At 47.6% G+C, this 21,692-nt stretch overlaps 1 protein-coding gene across 7 annotated transcripts in view; it reads left to right on the top strand.

Annotated features, from left to right (window-relative positions):
- The first annotated feature begins 583 nt into the window (after window positions 1–583).
- Window positions 584–21,692, top strand: part of CRACR2A (calcium release activated channel regulator 2A) — a 131,643-nt gene continuing 110,534 nt past the window's right edge. For 3 of the 7 annotated variants that reach the window (XM_078450160.2, XM_078450156.2, XM_078450157.2), the window contains exons 1-2: window positions 584–754; window positions 17,533–17,805. The gene's annotated coding sequence lies outside the window, so the exon portion shown is untranslated. Of the gene's footprint in view, window positions 755–11,841; window positions 12,056–17,532; window positions 17,806–18,223; window positions 18,338–21,692 lie in introns of all 7 variants that reach the window. The other 4 variants (XM_078450163.2, XM_078450161.2, XM_078450159.2 and 1 more) reach the window with 3 other exon arrangements.

The raw sequence follows: 21,692 nt of genomic DNA, 5'->3' as shown, positions 1-21,692 counted from the left end.
AGCCTGGGTGCCTAGAGCTGGGGTGCATGTGTGTGTCTTGGGCAGACGGGTTGAGGCTGGAAAATGAGCATGTGGCCAGTTTGCCCAGGAAGGTTTTATATCCAGGCTGAGGGTCATCCGTCAGCCTGAAACTTGGGAGGCCTCTGGAGATTTATTTAATGCTTTATTAATACATATGTATTGGATGTTATTATGTGGGCATCTATGCCCACAGTTCACCGTATAGAAGAGGCAGGGGAGTATGAAGGACAAAATCCAGGCAGGTTGAACAGCAGGGGTGGGCTTGGGGTGGACCTGGAGTTTTTCAGGGGTGCATATCCAAAATGAGAGAAAAGCAGGGCCCTACCAGGCTGTGCGGTCTGTAAACATTCTGAAACCTGGGCGAGGGGCCTAGGGGCACTGGAGCAGAGGGGCCCGGGAAGTCTGACCAGTCAGGCAGGCTAAGTCAGCAGCAGCCCCGCCCTCACCACCCAGGCTCCCCGGCTGGCTGAGGTCGCCTCCCGCCGGCCCAGACCCCACCGCGCGGCGAGGGCGGATCCTGGAGGGTGCCCAGGGGGCGGCGGCGCCGGCAGCGGGGGTGGGGGTGGGGGGCTCCAGGCACGCCACCGCCACTTCTCTGGCGCCGTGGGCTGGTGCTGCCGGTACGGGTTGGGGCGGAGAAAGTGGAGCAGCCCCGCCTGGCAAGAGGCCACCTGACAGCTGTGAACTGAACCCACGGCAAGGGCGGGTCAGAGGGAAGGCAGCGAAGCCCAAGGTACGGTGGAGGAGGGTTGAAGGGTCGAGGGGTGCGCGCTCCCCTTTCCCCGCTGTGCTCGGTGCAGCCCGGGAGTCGGCGTTTCCTCTCTGTACCCCCGGGGGGCAGCCAGGTGTGCGCGAATGTGTGCGCAGCACATGGAGTTGGGGGGCAGGGGAGGCTGTGTGCCCCGGAGGGGAACAGCGGGGCTCCCTCACTCCTGCCCCCACGCCGTGCCCGGCCCTTGCGCCCTGGTCGGGAAGATCCCTGAGAGGGACTGGAGGAGGGTGGAGAAGCACTGGGGTTGAGATCCAGAAGGCCCTCAGGGACCCTTTTGCCACACCCAGCCTCTTCGTTTTACAGAAGAGGAAACTGAGGTTCAGAGTGAAGTGACTTGCCCAAGGTCACAGGTCTAGAAACGAAAACTCCTTACTTGCATGTCAGTGCTGTTATGAGCTCTTGCCACGTGGACCAGGACAAAAGCATGGCTGTTACCTTGAGTAAACACAAAGCACTGAGAGAGACAGAGAATCAAAAGACAAAGAGACAGAAAGAGAACCTTCCAGAGCAAAGGAAGAAGGTCAGGAAATGGGCTTATTACTGGGGCTGCACTTCCTCCCTGGGCCTGTTCCTGCTGTGGTCTGGCCACATGACTCAGCTGGCCCTGCAGCTGTGGACTAGGTGTGTGTGTGTGTGCGTGCATGTGTGTGTGTGCATGTGTGTCTGTGTGTGTAGGCACATGTGTATATGTGTGTGTGCACACGTGTGTATATGTATATTAGCACCAAGATGTAGTGAATCTCGCCAAGCATTTGGAAAAGCCTGCTGAGTCCATATGTCCATCTACTTATACACAGTGAACTTGTTGGGGACTGCCCTGTGTTTGACTCTGAGAAGGTTTTTATAGACAGGTTCTGGCATTGAATGGACCATTTTAAGCCCGTATTGCCTTTATTTCCTTTAAACAACACACGCATACACAGAATGGCCCATTATTTCCACTCATCCATCAAGTGGTCAAGTAATTTCCTTGACATCTCAAATTGTTTCCTTTCCTTTAAGAGAAATTTGGTTAAGGCTTAGCTTAGTCAGAGCCAGAGGGTGTCCCATCCAAGTGTGCATGGCCAGTGAGAGCTGTCAGTCAAGTCAGAAGGTACCTGTGCCCACTGCCAGCCCCCGTAGGCACTGATGGGGGGAAGCAGAAAGGAGAGGGTGGTTGTGGGAGAAGAGGAAGGAGAGGGAGGGACACAGTGAAGAGAAAAGGAAGGGAGAAAGAGCTAAGTCCATGGCACAGACAAGTCAGTGGCATGGGCAGAGCTATGTTTGGGGATCTGCACTTCAGGAACATGCTCCCCAGTACTTAGAGAGGCACAAAGCCGGGAGATAACCAGATGGACATAAAAGAAAAGACAAGAGCTAGTCAGCCTTAGAATTTATCGTGCAATCCATTCACTTATGAGAGTGAAAAGGAGAGTGTTAATAATGATGCAGGACACCCTGGACAAATTGGTCTTCCTTATGACAGCCAGTACACATTAACTGGAACACATATGCTTCCTGGTTGACGCTTCACTAACAACCCCATCACTCTGCTGTCATACTTTTTTTTATAGAAAAAGTAACTGAGGAACAGAGAGGCAAAGTATCGTGCCCACGGTCACGCAGCCAGTAAATGGTAGAGGCAGAATTTGAGTGTAGGCATTTGGGCTGTTCCAGAGCCTGGATCTGCAGCATCACATGACCCTGGCCCTCCACCACCAGCATTAAGATAGAGAGGACTCCCCTGTCCCCTTCCAGAACTCAGCATGTGAGCTTTTAGGTAGTTGTTTCCTCTTATATCTGCTCTCAACCGTTAGCTTAGCATGACATCAGCTGGATAGGAAGCCGAGCTGTGGTCAAAGCTGTAGTGACAGAGGAGGAAGCACGCTGTGGGCCTTGTCCTTACAGGCTGCACCTTGTTTAGACAGCCTTGGCCTCGGGTCTCTAGGTTCTGATTCATTCCTGCTTTGTAGCCACTCTGGCCTTTCAGACTGGGTCCCTGAGGATGTTTGGTCTGGGTTAGATGTAACAAGATCCTCTGGAGGGCCTGTGTTGGGAGTGGGTTCCTAAAGGCCCTCTACTGCAGAGAGTGACTCAAGGGGGCCACTGTCTGACGGACAAAGTTACATTCAGTGGTCCCTCCCAACTTGAGGAATATAGGATTTTCTTTTGTGACAGATTCTTATGCTGACAGGCATTCCCTTTGTCAGTTTGTTTTGGCTCCTAGCCCTGGCTTTCTCAAAATGTCAGTGGGGCTCTTTCTTCCCTGACCTGCTTGTTGACACACTCTGGATGGGCTGGCCTGGGGAGGCATTGCTGGGGGCAGCATCTTAGCGGTGAGCAGGGTCTGGCCCTGGGTGATGCTCTGGGCATTTCTAGGAGATGCAGGAAGGTGGGAGCAGACAGGCTTCCCATGTGGTTCAGGTTCCAAGAACCTCTGTCCCCACTGACCTTGTGCTAAAGACCCCTTATTCACATAACAGAGCTACCTTGCCCTGGGGGCTGGGCCTGAGAAATTGTGGGAGGGAAGGAACCTTCCTTCTTCTTCTTCTTATTTTTTTTTTTTAATTTACTCATTTTTGAGAGAGACAGAGACAGAGCATGAATGGGGAAGGGGCAGAGAGAGAGGGAGACACAGAATCCAAAGCAGGCTCCAGGCTCTGGGCTATCAGCACAGAGCCTGACGTGGGGCTCAAACCCATGAACTGTGAGATCATGACCTGAGCCGAAGTCAGACACTTAACCCACTGAGCCACCCAGGCGCCCCCAGAAACCTTCCTTCTATAAGGGAGCTCCAGCAGTGTGGCTGGATTGGCTCAGTACCCAGCCCTTGCTCCTTGCGCTCTCCTGGGTCTGTGCAATCCTCTGCCCTCCTGGGCTTGGAGGAAAGGTGAGAAGGTACAACTTAGCACCCAGGCTGGAGTGTGCCAAGACCCTCTGGGGCCATGGTGTGGGTGCCCTCCCCCCGCAGGGCCTTCATTTGCCTTTCTGGCCAGGCAACTTCCTTAGCTCCCCTTTTAATTCACAGCAGCACCAGGGAAGTATGAGCCTGGCTACAATGGCTCAGTTGCCAGTGCAGACAAGAAGACAATCTCCCATTAGCTGGACGATGGGTTTATTTTCACTTTATTTACTTTAGAGATTGCTTAGTGTTGAGCTCCAGGATTTGCAGCTGGCCCAGGTACTTGGATGGAGCTTTGCCACATTGAATCCACATAACCCCACACCTGTACTCGATGGGGTGGGAGGGGAGGAAGATGGACTTCCAGCAGCCCCACCCTGAGTAAACACAGAACTGAACCCCCATTTTACAGATGAGGAAGCCAAGGCTCTGAGAAGTAGAGTAATTTGCCTGAAGTCATATAGCCAATAAGAGGCCAATCTGGGGGGCACCTGGGTGGCTCAGTTGGTTAAGCGTCCAACTCCCAGTTTCGGCTCAGGTCATGATCTCACAGTTCCCCAGTTCGAGCTCGCATCCGACTCCGAGCTAACAACACAGAACCTGCTTGGCATTCTGTCTCCCTCTCTCTCTCTGCCCCTCCCTGACTTGTTCTCTATCTTTCAAATAAAAGTTAACTTAAAAAAAAAAAAAAAAAAGAGGCCAGTCTGGGATTTGAACTTGCAACCTGGCCCCAGGGCCATGCCTCAACCATCCCTCAGCTTGCACCTCTGAATGCTGAACCCAGAACCAGAACCAGACTGGCTCTGACTCTGACCAGCCATGTGTCCTCAGCCTGAGTTTCTTCCCTCTTCAGTGAAATGGGAATAATTACCTGCCAGTCTGCCTTGGGTGAGCAAATAGGTATGAAAGGGCACCGCAGTGAAGGCTTTCAGGAGCCCTTTGGTCGTGGTGTCTTTTGCTGTTGAGCTCGACCATCCAGGTCTTGTCGCTCCTTGCCAGCATGCCCATCTTAGCCCCCGCTTCCCCAGAGGACAGGGACAACTTCTCTCACCTAATCAGCATCTGTGCTTCCTGAGCTCCTCTTGGCCACCTAAGGGCCCCCAGGGGACCTGACTTAAGAAGAGAGGCCACGTCCCTTCAGCCAGCGTTCACAGTCCCCTTGGAGGGTTAGTCTAAAAAAATGGCCAGTCCTGTTGGCGTTCAGAGCAAGCAGAGTCAAGTATATATCTTGTGGCCTCACAGAGCAAGTGGGATTTGAGCTGAACCCAGAAGAGTGGGTCAACCTTGGAAAGACACAGAGGAAAGTGGAGGCGTTGGAGGTAGAGCCTGTGACAGGGTACGAAGCACAGTGGGCAAAGGCATGCTGGTGAGCCGCAGGAGGGCCTTCCTGATTGAAAGGTCCCCACAGAGGCCTGTGTCACCGAATCACTGTGTCCGGCTTCCAGCAGAACTCCACACCACATTGCTGCCCTGGTGCTTGTAATGACAGCTGGGAAATGCTGTTGGGCCCCAGTGAGGCCAGGCCCAGGCCACAGGGCATTTATAGCAGGAGTGCCCTGAGGCACAGGACAGCCCTTTACTCTCTGGAATGGTGGCACCAGGCTGGCATGCCTTGCTGCGGACACCAGTGAGGTCATGGCCAAGGGGGTTAGAGACCCTGGCCAGAGAGGCTATATGTGCCTCCAGCTAGGGTTTATATTTCTGTGGGGAAGGGGGGGTGTGTGTCAAAGCCACTCTGTTTATAACCTGAACAAGACAGCAGCACCACTGTCCCCAGAGAACATGGAAGGGAAGGGGTGGAGGTCCTTGGAAGCTTCCTTCTATTTCATCTGAATTATGGTCAGAAATTACTATCGGGGAGATACCATCAGAAAAGACGAATTGTTCTGCATAAGAATCTTAGCTCTTTCTCTGATGCCATGATCCGTGGTGGCTGTGGGTTTTCAAGTCTTCTGGCAGCTTGTATGAAACAGACATCCTGGGGGCACCTGGGTGGCTCAGTGGGCTGAGTGTTCGACTTTGGCTCTGGTCGTGATCTCCCGATTCGTGAGTTCGAACCCCGCATCGGGCTCTCTGCTGTCAGAGCAGAACCCACTTCAGACCCCTCTCTCTCTGTCCCTCCCCTGCTTTTGCTCTCTCTCAAAAGTAAATAAACCTTTACGAAAGTAATAAACAGATGTCCTGGGTAAGGATCAGCTTCATGCGAAAGAGGTGGTAGCCTTCAGTGGTGTCTGGGTGCACAGACACTGCCTTCCCTGAGTCCCACAGAGAAAAGGCGACCCTAATTCTCCTTTCTGTTATTTTTGTTTTAATGTCTTCAGTGGGCTAAGAGTTCAGTTTTAGGATATTGTTTTATTTTAGAGTTTTTTTGTTTTTTTGTTTTTTGTTTTTTGGTAACTTGGTCTTTTTTTTAATTGGAGTAAAATATACAGAACATAAAATTTACAATTTTAACCATTTTTAAGTGTGTAGTTCAGTGGCATTAAGAACATTCACAGTGTTGGGGCACCTGGGTGGCTCAGTCGGTTAAGCGTCCAACTCTTGATTTCCACTCAGGTCATGATCTCACGGTTTGGTGAGTTGGAGCCCCGTATTGGGCTCTGTGGGAAGCCTGCTTGGGATTCTCTCTCTCTCTCTCTCTCTCTCTCTCTCTCTCTCTCTCTGCCCCTCCCCTGCTCACACTCTCTCTGTCTCACTAAAAATAAGTAAATAAACTTAAAAAAAACAGCATTCACAGTGCTGTGTAGCCACCACGACCACCACCAGACGTGTCTTCATCTTCCCAACTGATACGGTGAAGTATTAACCCTGACCCCAGAGAGTTCCCCAATCGTGCTGTGTCTCAGCTTCCTTTCTCGCAGTGGCCTAGCTATCAGATGCCCCCTCCACTTGGGCAATCTTTTTGCTGCTCTTCCTTGATACTTGCTGGGGTGCTGTTTTTTTTTACTCTTTGTTTCTGCCACACGAGCTTCTGTGACACTACCCTCCTTTGGGCTGGGTTCTGTGCTGAGCACTTTATACAGCACCTCATATATTTCTCCCAATGGTCCGCTATGGTAGTTACTATCATTCATCCTTCGAGATGAGGATGCGGCATCAGAGATGCAACATCCTGAGGCCATGGTAATGCCAGAGGCCGGGATTGACTCTGGACTCTCTGACCTTCCTCCTTCGTCTGGATGGGAATGTCATTGTATAGAATCAAGCACAGCGTCTACTCCAGAAGGTTTCTAGAATCTGCAAAACTTTGAGTATATGTCACATGAACCATCTTCCATTAGGATTCCTCACTGGAGGCTTTAGCCAAAAAAGGTTTGCTTGTAAATAGCTTAATTACATACCATAGATAAACTGCTAATGGAATTTACCAAACTGCTAAATTAAGCTTCTCAACTAATTACACACGTACTATAAAGTGCGAGTTTAGCTTTGACCGTGCATGGGTCCCTCCCACGGCGAGATAGATGGTGAATTCTCTTTGGCCATAGGGATTTGGTCACCATGTCAGTTCTTATTCTTAATCACGAGCAGTTGTGCTTTTCTGTCCCCTCTTGGTGTTCTGATGAAGCCTGACTCTGCATTTACTCAGGGCAATGTAATTTATCCCTACAACATGTTTGTCCTGACTACAAATGTGCCAGAATGTATTTCCTGTTTCTTCAGCAGACATTCTTTCCAGCATTTTTATCTTTTGCAGTGTGTGTCTCTTTGGCACCTTTCTCCTCCTCCTCCTCCTCTCCTCCTCCTCCTCCTCCTTTTTTTTTTTTTTTTTTTTTTTTTTGCTGTACTAAATGACTTATTATTTTGTAAAAAATAATTGATTGTCAAATTGGCTTCCATACAACACTCAGTGCTCATCCTAACAAGTGCCCTCCTCAATGGCCATCACCCACTTTCCCTTCTCCCCCACCCCCCATCAACCCTCAGTTTGTTCTCTGTATTTAAGAGCCTCTTATGGTTTGCCTTCTTTCCTCTCTGTTTGTAACTAGTTTTTTCCCCTCCCCGCCATGGTCTTCTGTTAAGTTTCTCAAGATCCACATATGAGTGAAAACATGTATCTGTCTTTCCCTGACTGACTTCTTCCATTTAGCATAAAACCCTCCAGTTCCATCCACATTGCTGCAAATGGCATGATTTTATTCTTTCTCATTGCCAAGTAGTATTCCATTGTATCTATAAACCACATCTTCTTCACCCTGTCTGTGGACTCTGCTGGCCCCTGCTGTGTTGCCTCACACTCAGATTTCTAGGGTTCATCTTTGCTTGGGGCTCAGGGTTTCGTTTTTGGGAGATGTGGCTTAAGTCCAGGAATGAAGTCAGCTGGAGAAACAGCAAGGTATCCAGCAGACTTTGACATGGGCTCCCTGCATAAGATAATTTATTGAGTACCTACCATGTGCCAGGCACCATTTCTAATCTAGGACTTAGCATCCCCATTTTACAGATGAGGGGACTGAGGCTCAGAGTGGTTAAATAACTTGTCTGAGTTCACAAATCTAATTCTAGATTAGATACTTACATCAAGGACATCTCCCCCATTGCTGCTGATCCTTCTGTATCAGAAAGGCTCCCTGCAAAGGCTAATCCCTTGGGGGGTGCGGTCTGCTGAATAACAGAGCTCTGTTAACACACCTGTAACATGGGAGCAGATTCCTCTGACTTGGCACTAGGTAAGCTGCTCCAGGCACAGGCCAGTCAGAAATATAGGGATGGGAGGACCGATTGAGAAGTCTGCTCTAGCATTTTTTAAGGAATGTGATTTTAATATACTGGACTGCTGCTTGAATCAGAAACAAAGACACAAAAAGGAACTGCTAAGTGAAATGAATGTTAATGAAAAAAAAAATTACTAGGCCTCCATTATGTAATTACACATTGCAAACTAAAACTATTTTTTTAAACATGCAAGCCCTATTTGCTGGAGTTAGAAATAGAATGAAGAGCTCTAATTTGTTCTGAATAACAATCACATTACACCACTTACCACATCTGAATTTTCGGATACTTCAGGGGCTAAGTGAATGTGGTTTTAGTGATTATTAATGCCAGCCTCCCCCACCCCCCCCCCACAAAACCCCAAAACTTAAACAAAATGGATCAACAGGTAGTGATTAAGCACCTACTGTGTGCAGTACATTGTGCTGGCAGAAAGAACAAAGGCCCTAATACTTGTGTTGACAGCATAGGCGACTGTTACAAAGAGGGCAAGACAGAGTGTGTACTCTGGAAGGAAATGGGCTTTAGAGAAGGCATAACAGTGTAGGTGAGAACTGAGCTGGGCTTTCAGTGATAGTGGAATTCAGCAGATGGGTGGCCACATCGAGTCCTGGGAGGAGTGTTCCATGAGAATCCTTCAGTTCATTTTAATAGACAGTGTCTAAGGGCCCTTCTGAATGGAAATTAAACCCACAAGACATGCTTTAACCCTGCCGATAATTTTTTAATGTTTTTAAATTTATTTTTGAGAGAGAGAGAGAGAAGAAAGATTGAGCATGAATGGAGGAGGGGCAGAGAGAGACGGGGACAGAGGATCCGAAGCGGGCTCTGTGCTGACAGCAGAGAACCTGATGTGGTCCTTGAGCTCATTAACCATGAGATTATGATCTGACCCAAAGTCGGATGCTTAACCGACTGAACCACCCAGGTGCCCCAACCCTACCAATATTTTCAAGGGTTACCTCCTCCTGCTGGCCATCACCGACCCAGTTTACCCTCTAAAAAATGTTAGGAGCCAGAACTCTCTGATCCTTCCTCTCTCACGTGGACAGAGATGTTGTATAGAATTCAGCACAGCCTATCCTGCCTGGGCACATGTGTGTCTGCACTCGGAGGGTTGTAGGCTCTGCATGGGTGCAAACCTGTGTTATATGGACCATGCTCCATTAGGATGGAGATGTGTTAGAACCACGCAGAAGGTTCTATAGGGCTGTAGAGTGGAAGCAGGCAGGGCCACCCACAGAGACTCACACTCTTTGTACAAAGTAATCCACCAGGAAAGCTACCCAAAACAGACAGAGAGGAGAAGCCCAGGTGATAACTCCTTTAACAATAGCCCACCATTGGCTTCTTTCATGTCTGCTGCCTGATTTCTTTTCAGCCTAGTTGTGGGGCACACCTGAGGCCTGGCAACAGCCTTTACCATCCTTTCTGCCCCTACCTGCCTGGGTCCCTTACTAGTTCACGCACCACACAGCCATGCCATGCTGTCTGCAGCTGCAAAGTCAGGGCCAGGCTGTCCCAGAGGACTTTAGAAAGAGATGTTAACTAGCACAGTGACGGTCATGGCTGACTGTCTTGTCCTCACCCATGGAACACATGTGTCCACGCCACTGCTCAGGGCCGTTAGCCTATAAACTCCAGGCTGATTGGGCCTAAGTAATGCTCCTGAGCGTGTTTTCTTCTGTAGCTTAAGACACAAGCTGAGTGACAGAGTCACGCCTCATGTCCCCCTGAATGCAAATGCCAGTCTGATGGAAGTCCTAATGGGGTTCTCTTAGGATGTAGTTCTCTTAGGACCTGGCCCCCGGAGTGGAAGCAGGCAGTCGGGTAAGACCAGAAAGCTCAAGCGGAGCAGTTATACTTGGCAGCAAGTTTGTGGCACTTGCTCACTGTTATTGGCCTCAGCCACCCACCCCACTGATGGCCCCATGCCCATCACATCTCTTAGGCATGTTGTGAACAGTAGAATGAAGCAGTAACAATGGGAAACCACTTTACAAGGATAAAACCTTTTAAATGGAGGCTGCTTATATTTTTTTGCAGCCAAGTAGTCCCCATCCATTCACCAGACTGAGCTAAATTGACCATTTGCTTTGTAGGTCTTTAAAATAGGTCCGTGGGGAGTCGGCTCAGGCCTCAGTGCCATTTACCAATAGGGTGAGCTTGGCCAGTGACCAGAGTCCAGAGCTCCCAGCTTGCAAGACTCTCAGGCAGAAATGGGAAGGGTCCAGGCTGACTGGCGCCTCGGGGAGCCCGGGTTCCGTTTCATCCCCAACAGCATGGAGATGCCCCACAAATAGAGGTGTTAATCTGAGGCTTTGTCGTCTGTAAGAAACGATCCACAGTACATCCTGATATCCGGAGCTCCTGCCCTTCCTTCACAAATATTTGCCCAGGGGTATAGAGAGTAGAGGTAGCTGTGGAGAAGAAAGGATGGAGCATGGTGCCTGGCTGCGGGTGCAGGTGTGTGTGGTCAGACACCTGTCAGCTTCACTTGGTGTAGATTCAAGTTCTCATTCACTGAGTGCCTCCCATGTACCTGAGTTACGAGACAGGACTATTACTCTCATCCTTAGCTTAGAGGTGAGGAAGGTGGAAGCCAAGCCACCTGCTCAAGGTCATCCGGGTAATAAGTGTAGAATCAGAATTCAAATGCAGATGTTTGGACTACAGATCCCCGACTCCCAACAAGCTAAGACCAGTATGCTGACGATGATCCTTCCTGCGGACCAAGCTCTTTGCTGTTTGCACAGCAGTCCCATGCTCCGCTTTTAAATCTTCACAGCAGAGCAGTGAGGTGATTATAATGCTGGGTGTTGTATGCTCCACTGTGCATGTTAAATGAAATGATGCCTATGGAAACACTTAGTAAATTGTAAGATGCTCTCCAAAAATATGATATAATTACTGCCTCCAATTTACAGGTGAGGAGAATAAAATCAGAGAGGTTCAGTGGCTTGACTAAGGACACATGGGAACAAATGGAAGAGTAAGGATGCCAGCCCAGGTCTTAGGACTTCAGGACTGGTGTTAGTTGTTTCCTTGACACAATCAAGGGAAGATTGGTTCTGGATTTGTCCTTCCCTTCCCTGTTTGTTTTTTTTTTTTTTCCTTAATGTTTATGTTTGAGATAGAGCGCATGTGCACAGGAGAGGGACAGAGGATTTAGAGCAGGTTCTGCGTTTACAGCAGCAAGCCCAGCGCAGGGCTCGAACCATACGGGGCTCGAACTCAAGAACCACAAGATCTTGACCTGAGCCAAAGTCAGATGCTCAACTGGCTGAGCCACCCAGGTGTCCCTATCCCCTCCCTGGTTTTGTCCACCCCCACTCCCTATCACACCCCCCCCCCCTGCTGCCTTCTAGATTGTTGCCAAATGAAAATTAGGCAGAGAACTTCAAAGGGTCTAAGCTAACTTTTCTTAACTGCCTTTTCTCTTCTTTCGTAGTCCTTGTGAAACAGAGTGAAGTCCAGGATGGAGTCAGGGAGAGTGTCTCAGCATGGGGACAGGGGTGCAGAAGCTGCAGCAGAGGGGTCATCTGTGTGCCTCCTGTTGTCTCCTGGTTGTCAGAAGAGCCCTGGGACAGGGAAGCAGGTGGAATGAACCATTTTGCCCTATGGATGGACAAACACATTTTTTATGATCTCTTAAAACTGCGAAAGTAGGTTATCTTACAATTGTGAGTTAAATGGAAATCCAAAGTGTACATATCCCTGGAACGTGTGTGTGTGCACATGCAGTATTTTAAAAATAGAGATATCATATTTGTTTGGAAGATATTGGGCTTGATACTGAAAAGATAACAAGGAAACAGCTGCTAAGCATCAGCTCTGTAGTGCAGATTCATATGCTGTGACAAAGTGCCAGAATTGTATCTTCCACCTGAAGCAGAGGCAGTAATTCTCTGTTGCTAACAGTGTCTTCCTTCCTTGTTTATTTATTACATTTTGAAGAGATAGGAAATTAGGATTTATTTTACATCTTCTGGAGGCAGAAGCTATGTTGAGAGCATTTGTATGTGTCTGCTCATTTATTCCTCACAACAGCCTTGTATAAGTGGTATTATTATGTGAATTTTTAAATTTTATTTATTTATTTTGAGAGAGAGAGAGGGACAGAGAGAGACAGAGAGAATATGAATCTCAGCAGGCTCTGCAGGGTCAGCAAGAAGCCCGATGCAAGGCTCCAGTTCCCACAAGATCATGACTTGAGCTGAAACCAAGAGTCAGATGCTTAACTGACTAAGCCACATAGGCGCCCCATATGAATTTTTTAAAAACATTTTATTTTAAGTAATCTTTACACCCAACATGGGACTTGACCTTACAACCCTGAGATCAAGAGTCGCATGCTCTACCAACTGAGCCAGCCAGGTATCCCTATTATATGAATTTAATTTTTTTAAATCTTTATTTATTTTTGAGAGAGAGAGACAGACATGAGCAAGGGAGGAACAGAGAGAAAGGGAGACACAGAATCGGAAGCAGGCTCCAGGCTCTGAGCTGTCAGCACAGAGCCCAGATATTCCATTATCTGCAGAAGTCCCTGACCAGTGAATTCCTTCTTCTCTTGCCAGCTCATCGTGCTCTTAGAGATATATTTTTAAAAAATGTATTTTGTACAAGATTTTTCCGTTGTTTTTAGTGCAAGGGTGGGGTGGTGGTGGTGGTCAAAGTACTTAGCCTACTATAATGCCAGAAAAAGAAGTTTAGAATATTTATTTGAGGAGGGCACTTGTTGGGATGAGTACTGGCTGTTGTATCTAAGTGATGAATCATGGGAATCTACTCCTGAAGCCAAGAGCACACTGTGTACTCTGTATGTTAGCTAACCTGACAATAAATTATGTATATATGAAGAAAGAAATTCTGTTAAAAAGAATTGACAAAATTGGGGCACCTGAGTGGCTCAGCCAGTTAAGCGTCCAATTCATGATCTCAGCTCAGGTCTTGATCTCAGTGTTGTGAGTTCAAGTCTTGTGTTGGGCTCCACCCTGGGTGCAAAGCCTACCTAAAAAAAAAAAAAACAAAATGGCAAATTATGAGTGGGAAGAGTAACCCAATGGAGATTGGCCTCTGGGACCTAGAATTGTCCACACTGTACTGAATGTAGTTTATGAACACCCTGAACAGTGCATGTGTGCCTTAATGAGAAGCCAGCCAGCATGGCTTTCCAGCCCAAGTGGTAGAGTGATGGAGGCTTGTTCTGCTCTGTGCCCCACCCCCCAAGGACACGACCCCAGAAGTAGTACAAGCAAACAAGATGAGGAGGTTTTCAAGAGACCTCCTATCTGAGGGATCATTTTATCTCTAAGGGGTTAGAGGCACCCTGAGGAGAGGAGGCTGGGTAAGACTTGTCTCCCAATTGCTGCTATGAGTCATGGAGAGCCACTGGGGCTTGGTCTTGTCTCTGTTTGGAATTCAGGGGCACATGTTACTCCAGCTCAGTGATCCTCTGGGAGTATCCAAAATGGACGTAGAGAGGACCATAGAGCACAAGCTGGCCTCAACCCCTCTCCCTATTTACCATATCCAATCCCTCAGTCCTCCTGATCCCACCTTCTAAGAAGTTCTAGAATCTCCCACCTTGGTCCAGGACACTACCATCTCTCACCTGGGCTATAATATTCCCCCACCTGCTTTCGGTACATCCACTCACCATTCCATCTTTCCCTTACCCATTCTATTCCCCACAAGTTGGCCAAAGTTATATTTTAAAAAACAAATCAGATTGTGACTGTCCCAAACTTTTAGACTACAATATCAGTGATTTACTAAAACTGCTTGGATGAAGTCCCAGATCCCTAACCCGGCCCCCAGAGCCCCTTCATCCCGCATCCCTGGCCACTCCCTGCCATGTTAAAATTGTTCTCTTCACTTCCATTTCCTTCCATTTCCTGAACACATGAGAGCTCTTTCTCCTTGAGGGTGTTTGCAGGGGCTGCTCCTTGTCCCCGCTCTCCATCCTCTTCCCTGGCTCACTCCTGTTCGTCTTGGGGAACTCACCTTAAACATCCCTTCCTTTCCCTCATCTTCTGTCTCTGCTAGTGCTGTTGCTTTCCACTCCCTAGAGCAAGCATTCTGTATATCTTCATGTCTTCATCAGAGCCACTTCCCTCACTTGTGATTCCATCATTATTTTTGTCATGTCTGTTCATTGTGTGTCTTCCCTCACCACCTGCTGGGGGTTGGATTCATGTGTGTCCTGCTTGTCACTATATCTCCAACACAAAGTACAATGCCTGGCTGGAGTATGGTAGATATTGCTTCTCTAGAGAATAAGTCTATGAACGAATCTGGCTTCTGCCTCTATCCCTCCACTGGGACTGCTCTTTCTGAGTTCACCTGTGACCTCCCCATTGCTAAATCCAGTCTTTCTTCTCAGTCTTGACACTTGACACTTCCTCATTGGAAGCCATTGTCAACCCTCTGCTTCTTTAGACATTCTCCAACTTTTCTCGTCCTTGGATTCTGAGACAACATTCTTTCCTTTATTTTCTTCTGCCTCTCTAAGTTCTTCTTCTGAGTCTCCTTTGCTCACTTGCTCCAGAGTCCCTTCATCCTGCATGAATCCAACCTTCACTCTTTTCCTTCCTACACAATCTGTGATCAGCCTTAACTTTATCGTGGTCTCGGGTATCACATTTATTCAGGTGAACCCCAAACCTATGTGTCCAGCCTGGACCCCACCCCTTTCTTTCTCATTGTATTTTGAAATACCTTCATCCCGATATGCCACAGATACCTCAGTATTCACGTTTCCTAAATGTGCTTAATTATCTTCCCTGCCAGACTTGTTCCTTCTCCAGCATTTCCAGTCTAGCTAAACACTTTCTCCACCGACCTAACTTCTGAAGCTAGAAGCTGTGGAGGCATCCTGGATAACTCTGCAAACACTGTATCCCATGTCCAGCCGTTATCACAGCCTGTCTCTTACATTCTCCTCTTGCATCCCTGTTTCTGTGCACTACCACCAGCTTAGTGCAACCCCTGCTCTTACCTGGGCTTCCACCTTCTGGCCGTTTCCCCTCCGGTCCATTCCTAACACCAGTGCAGAGATCTTGCCCCAAAGAACAAAGCTCAATCATGCCACTTCTCTGCCTCACCTCCCACCTTCATTCAAAATGCCTATACCATAACGCCCATTCTCCTTAGGCTAATATGCAGGGTTCTTCAGATTTACCCCATTTTCCCTGCTGACTTTGCTTCTCTTCCCAACATCCCTCTTCCTCTGAACATTCTGAACATGCCATCCTTTCTCATCATGTGTTTATGGTGTCAGTCAGGGGTTCTCAAACATTATGGGGCTTCCAGAATGACACAGAAGGCTTATTAAACACAGCATGCTGGATCTCACCTCCAGAGATTCTGGAACCACCTCCAGAGGTTCTGCTTCCGTAAGTCTGAAATGAGGCCCAAGATCTGAATTTGTAACAGGTTCCCAGGGGCTTCTGGTGCTGTTGTTCTGGTGACCATTGTGAGAATCACTGATGTAGACGAGTCAAGAGTATGAGCCTGGGAGCATTGGCGCCAGGAATGAAATCCTGCCTCTGCCTCTCACTTCCTATATCAGCCTCTCCATGCCTCACTTTGCTTTTCCATAAAATGAGGCTAATAATATGAGCTACCTAATAGGCTTTGGTGGAGGACTAACTGAGTTAATACTCAGAAAGCACTAAAAAATAGTCAGTGCCTGGTTTGCTGTAAGCGCTCAGGAAATGTTCACCGCCATCATTGTTTATTATATTTTCATCATTATTCGTATCCTTGGTTGTGAAGGTCTTTCTGCTCACCATCTTCTACTCTTCCCTCAGGAATTAGTTTCTTTTCCATGGTGCTTTTGCTAGCACTGCCTACCCTGAGGTCTTCCATGCCCAGTGTGCACATCCTACCATGTGCTTGCCACATGGTACTTAACCTCCTTGCCAGGGGTGGGTCTCACCCACCAGGTACCCCTCAAGGCTTCATTTTTGAGTCCCTGTCTGGAATGTCATAGGGAACTCAAAATGTCTAATTAATTAAATGACCGAATTGGCATATACTGTAGAATTGATTACTGTATTGAAAAGATGGCCAAATGTGTCAAGTCTGGGGAGATGATGGACTACCAAGAAAAGGTGGGAAGATGGGGTGCCTGGGTGGCTCAGTCGGTTAAGTGTAGACCTAAGCTCAGGTCGTCATCTCGTAGTCCATGAGTTCGAGCCCTCTGCCGGGCTCTGTGCTGACAGCTCAGAGCCTGGAGCCTGCTTCAGATTCTGTGTCGCCCTCTCTCTCTGCCCCTCCTCTGCTTGCACTCTCTCTCTCTCTCTCAAAAATAAATAAAAAAGAAAAAAAAGAAAAGGTGGGAAGAGAATGATGTGGAAGTTTGGGAAGCTATAGTCAGTATGGTGAGATTGTGCTTCAGAAATATGGTCCTGTGGTTCCAGGAATGTCTGAACGCACATCACTTAGGATCATCTTAGCTGTAGGCAGTAAAAACAAAACTCCAAAACCCATTTCAGTGAACATAAACAACAGGGGTATTTATTACTTGTATAATGAGAAGTCTGAAGGTGGGGGAGTGACATCAGGGCTGATTAGTCCAGTGGTTGGTTCAATGATATCATCAAGGACCTGGGTTCTTTCTTTCTCCATTCTTCCCTTATGCTTATGCATTATGGTCACAACGTAGTTGTAGAAGGTCACCGTGTGGCTGGACAAGACAACATCCAGCAGAGGAAGAGGTTGCTGCATCTCTCTTTTTAAGAGCCAGGAAAACATTTCCAGAAACATCCTCAGGAGGCCCCTCTCATGTTTCCGTGACCAGAGGGAGTGACATACCCATCCCAAACTTGCCCACAGGCAAGGGGCCTGCATGTGTTCTGACTGGATAGGGCCCCTGAGCTGGGCATAGGTCGCCTATGCTGAGAGGTAACACAATTGGAGTTCTGTTGGAAAGGAGCAAGGGAGAGATGGATGTTGCTGAGGCAAGCAGTGATGTCTGCTTCAAAGCCAGACTCAAAGCCCATCTGGAAGTTCATTTGATAAGCAACAGGCTAAAAATTAAGTGACTTCAAAGGCCTTTTCTACTCTGAGAATCTATAATGAATTACGTGAAGTCAAAGTGAAAAGACCTTTCCTCTGTCTGTTCGACCTGCAGGTCATACCCTGACCACAGCTGCCCCTCAGGGGACTGGCCTGGAGCCAAAGTCAGGTCATCAGGCTGCTTGTCAAGGGTGGAGCCTCAGCCACTTGCCACTTTTCCTCATGAGCCCTGCCTGGGTGTCCCCCTGGCACTCCCACTGCCACGTCTCTTCGTCTCAGAGCAGCCCAACCCGGAGGCCTGGGCTTCAGAGAGAGCTCCAGGAGAGCTCAGTCCTGTGTGCTGCCTCCCCAACCCCAGGCATGGAAGCGGATGCAAGGCTTCCTTCTGGTAAGGACCAGAGGTTCCTAGAGGCAGGTATAGTGGGAACCTGCCAGGTGGCTGGGACAAATAAGCAAAGGTTTTGAGTGATGATGCAGATGACAGTATCTTTGCTAAGGGTCTCTGATTTTCTGTAGCCCCTCTTAAAACCTCTTCTAGGTGACCTCCCGAAGCAGACCCCCAGACCACCTGGATTTTGTGTTTCCTGCATATCAGATTTGTAGATAAGTGTAGAGTAGGCTTATTGTTCATGGTCTTCCTCTTTGAACAGGAAAAGGGAGCTGATAAGAAACTGAGGGGTAGCAGACAGTGATCATGGACAGCAGTGGGCATCCGCAGTGGGCAAGAGGTTTGGGTTTTAGGCCAGGAGCAGTGGTGACAGCTTCTAGAAATTGTCTACTAGCCTGACATTCCAACACTTTCCCAGGTCTTCCGGACACACATGTCAGGAGCAGCTAAAATGAAATAAAGTGGAAGATTGAAGCCAGACAGCATCCAGTGGGATTTAGTTGGGAGTGACTTCTGTGGCATCCACTGGGGGGTGAGATCATGCTTATTTGGCCGATATGAAATGTATTGTGTTATATTACATATATGTATTATATATATATATAATGTGTATGTGTGTATATATATGTATATAATGTGCATGTGTGTGTGTGTCTCCCTCTCTCTCTCTCTGTCTCTCTGTCTCTGTCTCTTTCTCTCTCTCTCTCTCTCTCTCTCTCTCTCTCTATATATATATATATATATATATGTATTATATTTTTTGTGTCTGTCTGACATCTTCAATCACATTGTCAACTCCCTGAGGGCAGATAGAGAACATTTTCTTTTTCCTATGTTCTTCACAAGGTCAGTACTCAGTAGTTATTGACCAACTGAGTTTTTGTTGCATACCTATGCAATACAACTTGATCAGCCAAGGTCCTAAAGTTTTCATTCATTGGGACAGAGTTGCCCTCTGTGTCTACCGAGCCCCTACTGAGATGGAACAGTGTCAGATGGCTCTGTCACTTGAGCTGGCTGGAGTGTATTTATTTCCTATGGCAGCCATAACAAAGTACCACCAACAGGGTGACTTAAAACAGCAGAAATTTATTATATCAGAGTTCTGGGGGATTGAAACCCAGTGTCAAGGTGTGGCAAGGCCATGCTCCCTCCCTAACCTGTAAGGGAATCCTTCCATGCCTCTACCCAGCTTCTGGTTGTTTGTTCGCAATCGTTAGCATTTTGTGGCTCGTAGCCACATAATTCACGCTCCACCTTCGTTGTCACATGGCTTTCTCCCTGTGTGTCTATCTTCATGTGACTGTCTTATAAATACACCAGTCATACTGGATTAGGGGCCCACCCTATTCCAGTACAACCTCATTTTAGCTAGTGACATCTGCAATGACCCTGTTTCGAAATCAGCTCCCACTGGAGGTCCTGGGGGTTAGGGCTTCACCATGTCTTTATTGGAATTTACCCTGGAACACTAAGTGAGCTCATTCAGGGTGACAAGATAGAAACACACAAAAGGCTAGGGGTGAATATTAACAGAGAGAGAATCCCAAACAGGTGTGGGACTTGATCTCACAAAACCATGAGATCATGATCTGAGCTGAAATCAAGAGTCAGACTTCTAACCGAGTGAGCCATCCAGGCGCCCCCCCCCCCCGCTTTTATTAGTTTTATACATCCTTCTAGAGTTTCATTTTGCAAATATAAGTCATTACAAATATATCTTATGTCTCCATCCTGTTTTTTCTCACTATACACACTTCTTTTTAACCTTGCTTTTTTTTCCCTTCACTTAACTTATCTTGGCGCTCTTTTTCTATTAGTACGTTTAGAGCTTTCCCATCATTTTTTTAAAAGGGACATAGTACTTCATTGTAGGGATGTACCCTAATTTACTCAACCAGTCCCCTGCTGATGGACACAGGTTGTTTTCAGTCATTTGGCATTTATTACAAGTAATGCTGCAATGGGTAAGATTGCCATTTTGTATTGTACCTAAATGTACCTTAAAAATTCTGAAATGTCTATGAATTGTCAAGAGGACTGGAAACACTGGGTTCTAATAACCATATGCTGACCACTGGTTTGGACATTTTCCCAACCCTTATCCCCACCCCCCAATTTGTCATCTTTTTTTTCTTCTTCTTTTTTTTTCTTTTTTGGAGGGTAGGGAGGCCAGAGGGAGAGAGAGAATCTTAAGCATGAAGCCTGACATGGGGCTTGATCACATGAACCATGAGATCATGACCTGAGCCAAAATCAAGAGTCAGAGGCTCAACAAACTGACCCCTCCAGGCGCCCCCCCCCCCCCCCCCGCAAAGGGAGTCTTTTTCAAGAAGAAAAGAAGAGGGTAGATTTCTGTGTGGATGTGATTCTGTTTCATTTGCACATGACAAGTGGGCTTTCCTGTGTTACTTGTCTAGGCACTTGGGTGTGCAGCCCTGCCTTGTTATGTCCATGCCATTTTATCCCAGAGTAGAAGGGAAGAAACCCTACTCACTATTTGTTTTAGCACAGCCTGGGTGGCTTCTTGGGGACCAAGGATAAAAATGTCAAATGACAGTCAAAAGGCTCATTCTGTCACATGTACTGTCTCACCAGAACCCCATGAGGATGTGGGATTCCCATTTGCATTTTATAGACAAGGAAACAGTATCAGAGTGAAATCATTTGACAAAGATTCATGACTTATGCTTTGTAGAAGGAGTATTTGAACCTACGAATTTCTCTGCCTCTAGAACCTGATGCTTTAGCTAATTATTACACTGCCTCCAGGGTCTTAAAAAAAAAGTGTGATTTACAGTTATACCTTTTACCTTTTAAGTTTGCTGTTAGTGGTGGCATGGTGATGATGGTCATGACAGAGGTAAGAGAGCAGCTCTGAAAATGGGCCAGTTGGTGACATGCCCCAAAGAAGGCTTATAATGAGAATGCGTTTTTGTTCTCCTAACAAAGGTGATGGCTCAGCCTTTTTGGTCTGTCGCACTGTAATTGGCCCTATTGCCCCCTTTACTCTTTCAGTCCCCAAATATTTACACTACAACTTCTGAATGTGAGGCACGGTGCCAGATGTGAGAGATAAGAGGGGTGAGCCACACCTTGGTCCTTGGAGCCCAGTTAGGACATGTCAACAGGAAGCTGCAGTGCCATCTGGGAAATGTGGTATTGGAATGGCATGATGTGTCGGGCTGGGGCCTGAATGTGATCAAAGAAATGAATTCACTGCAGTGGGGGAACAGGGTGGGTGGTTTCCAGTTGCCTTGGGTCTTTATCATTGCTTGATGAAGGAAGGAAGTGAGGGTCCGGAAGTGGAGACTGTGGGCTAAGGTATTGAGCCATCCTTCTGCCCACAGCAGGGGGTGGGGGATGAAGCTGATGGTGACTGCAGCTCTGTAGGCTGTGGGCTCGGGTTGAAAGGTGGGTTGAAGGAAGTCTCCTCTCCCCTTTGCTGCTCCCAGCTCAGCTTTTCTCAAGCTTGGCCATTCTGCTGGTGGCTCAGCTGGCCTCCCCTCACCCCCAGCTGGGACACTCACTCAGGGGGTTAGCATTCCACTAGATAGGATGGGGGGGATGGGCCAGGAGTTCGTAGGTCACTGAATCTGACCTTTTTTTTTTAACACACTTTTTTTTAAAAAATATAATTTATTGTCAAGTCAGCTAACATAACAGTGTATACAGTGTGCTCTTGGCTTTGGGGGTAGATTCCTGTGACTCATTGCTTACATACAACACTCAGTGCTCATCCCAAAAAGTGCCCTCCTCCATGCCCATCACCCATTTTCCCCTCCTCCCCCATCAACCCTCAGTTTGTTCTCTGTATTTAAGAGTCTCTTATGGTTTGCCTCCCTCTTTGTTTGAAACTATTTTTTCCCCTTCCCTTTCCCCCTGCT

The sequence above is a fragment of the Panthera onca genome, chromosome B4 (assembly GCF_046562875.1).
Source record: "Panthera onca isolate mPanOnc1 chromosome B4, mPanOnc1 haplotype 2, whole genome shotgun sequence".
NCBI lineage: Eukaryota > Metazoa > Chordata > Mammalia > Carnivora > Felidae > Panthera > Panthera onca.
This window is presented reverse-complemented; position numbering and strand designations above follow the sequence as displayed.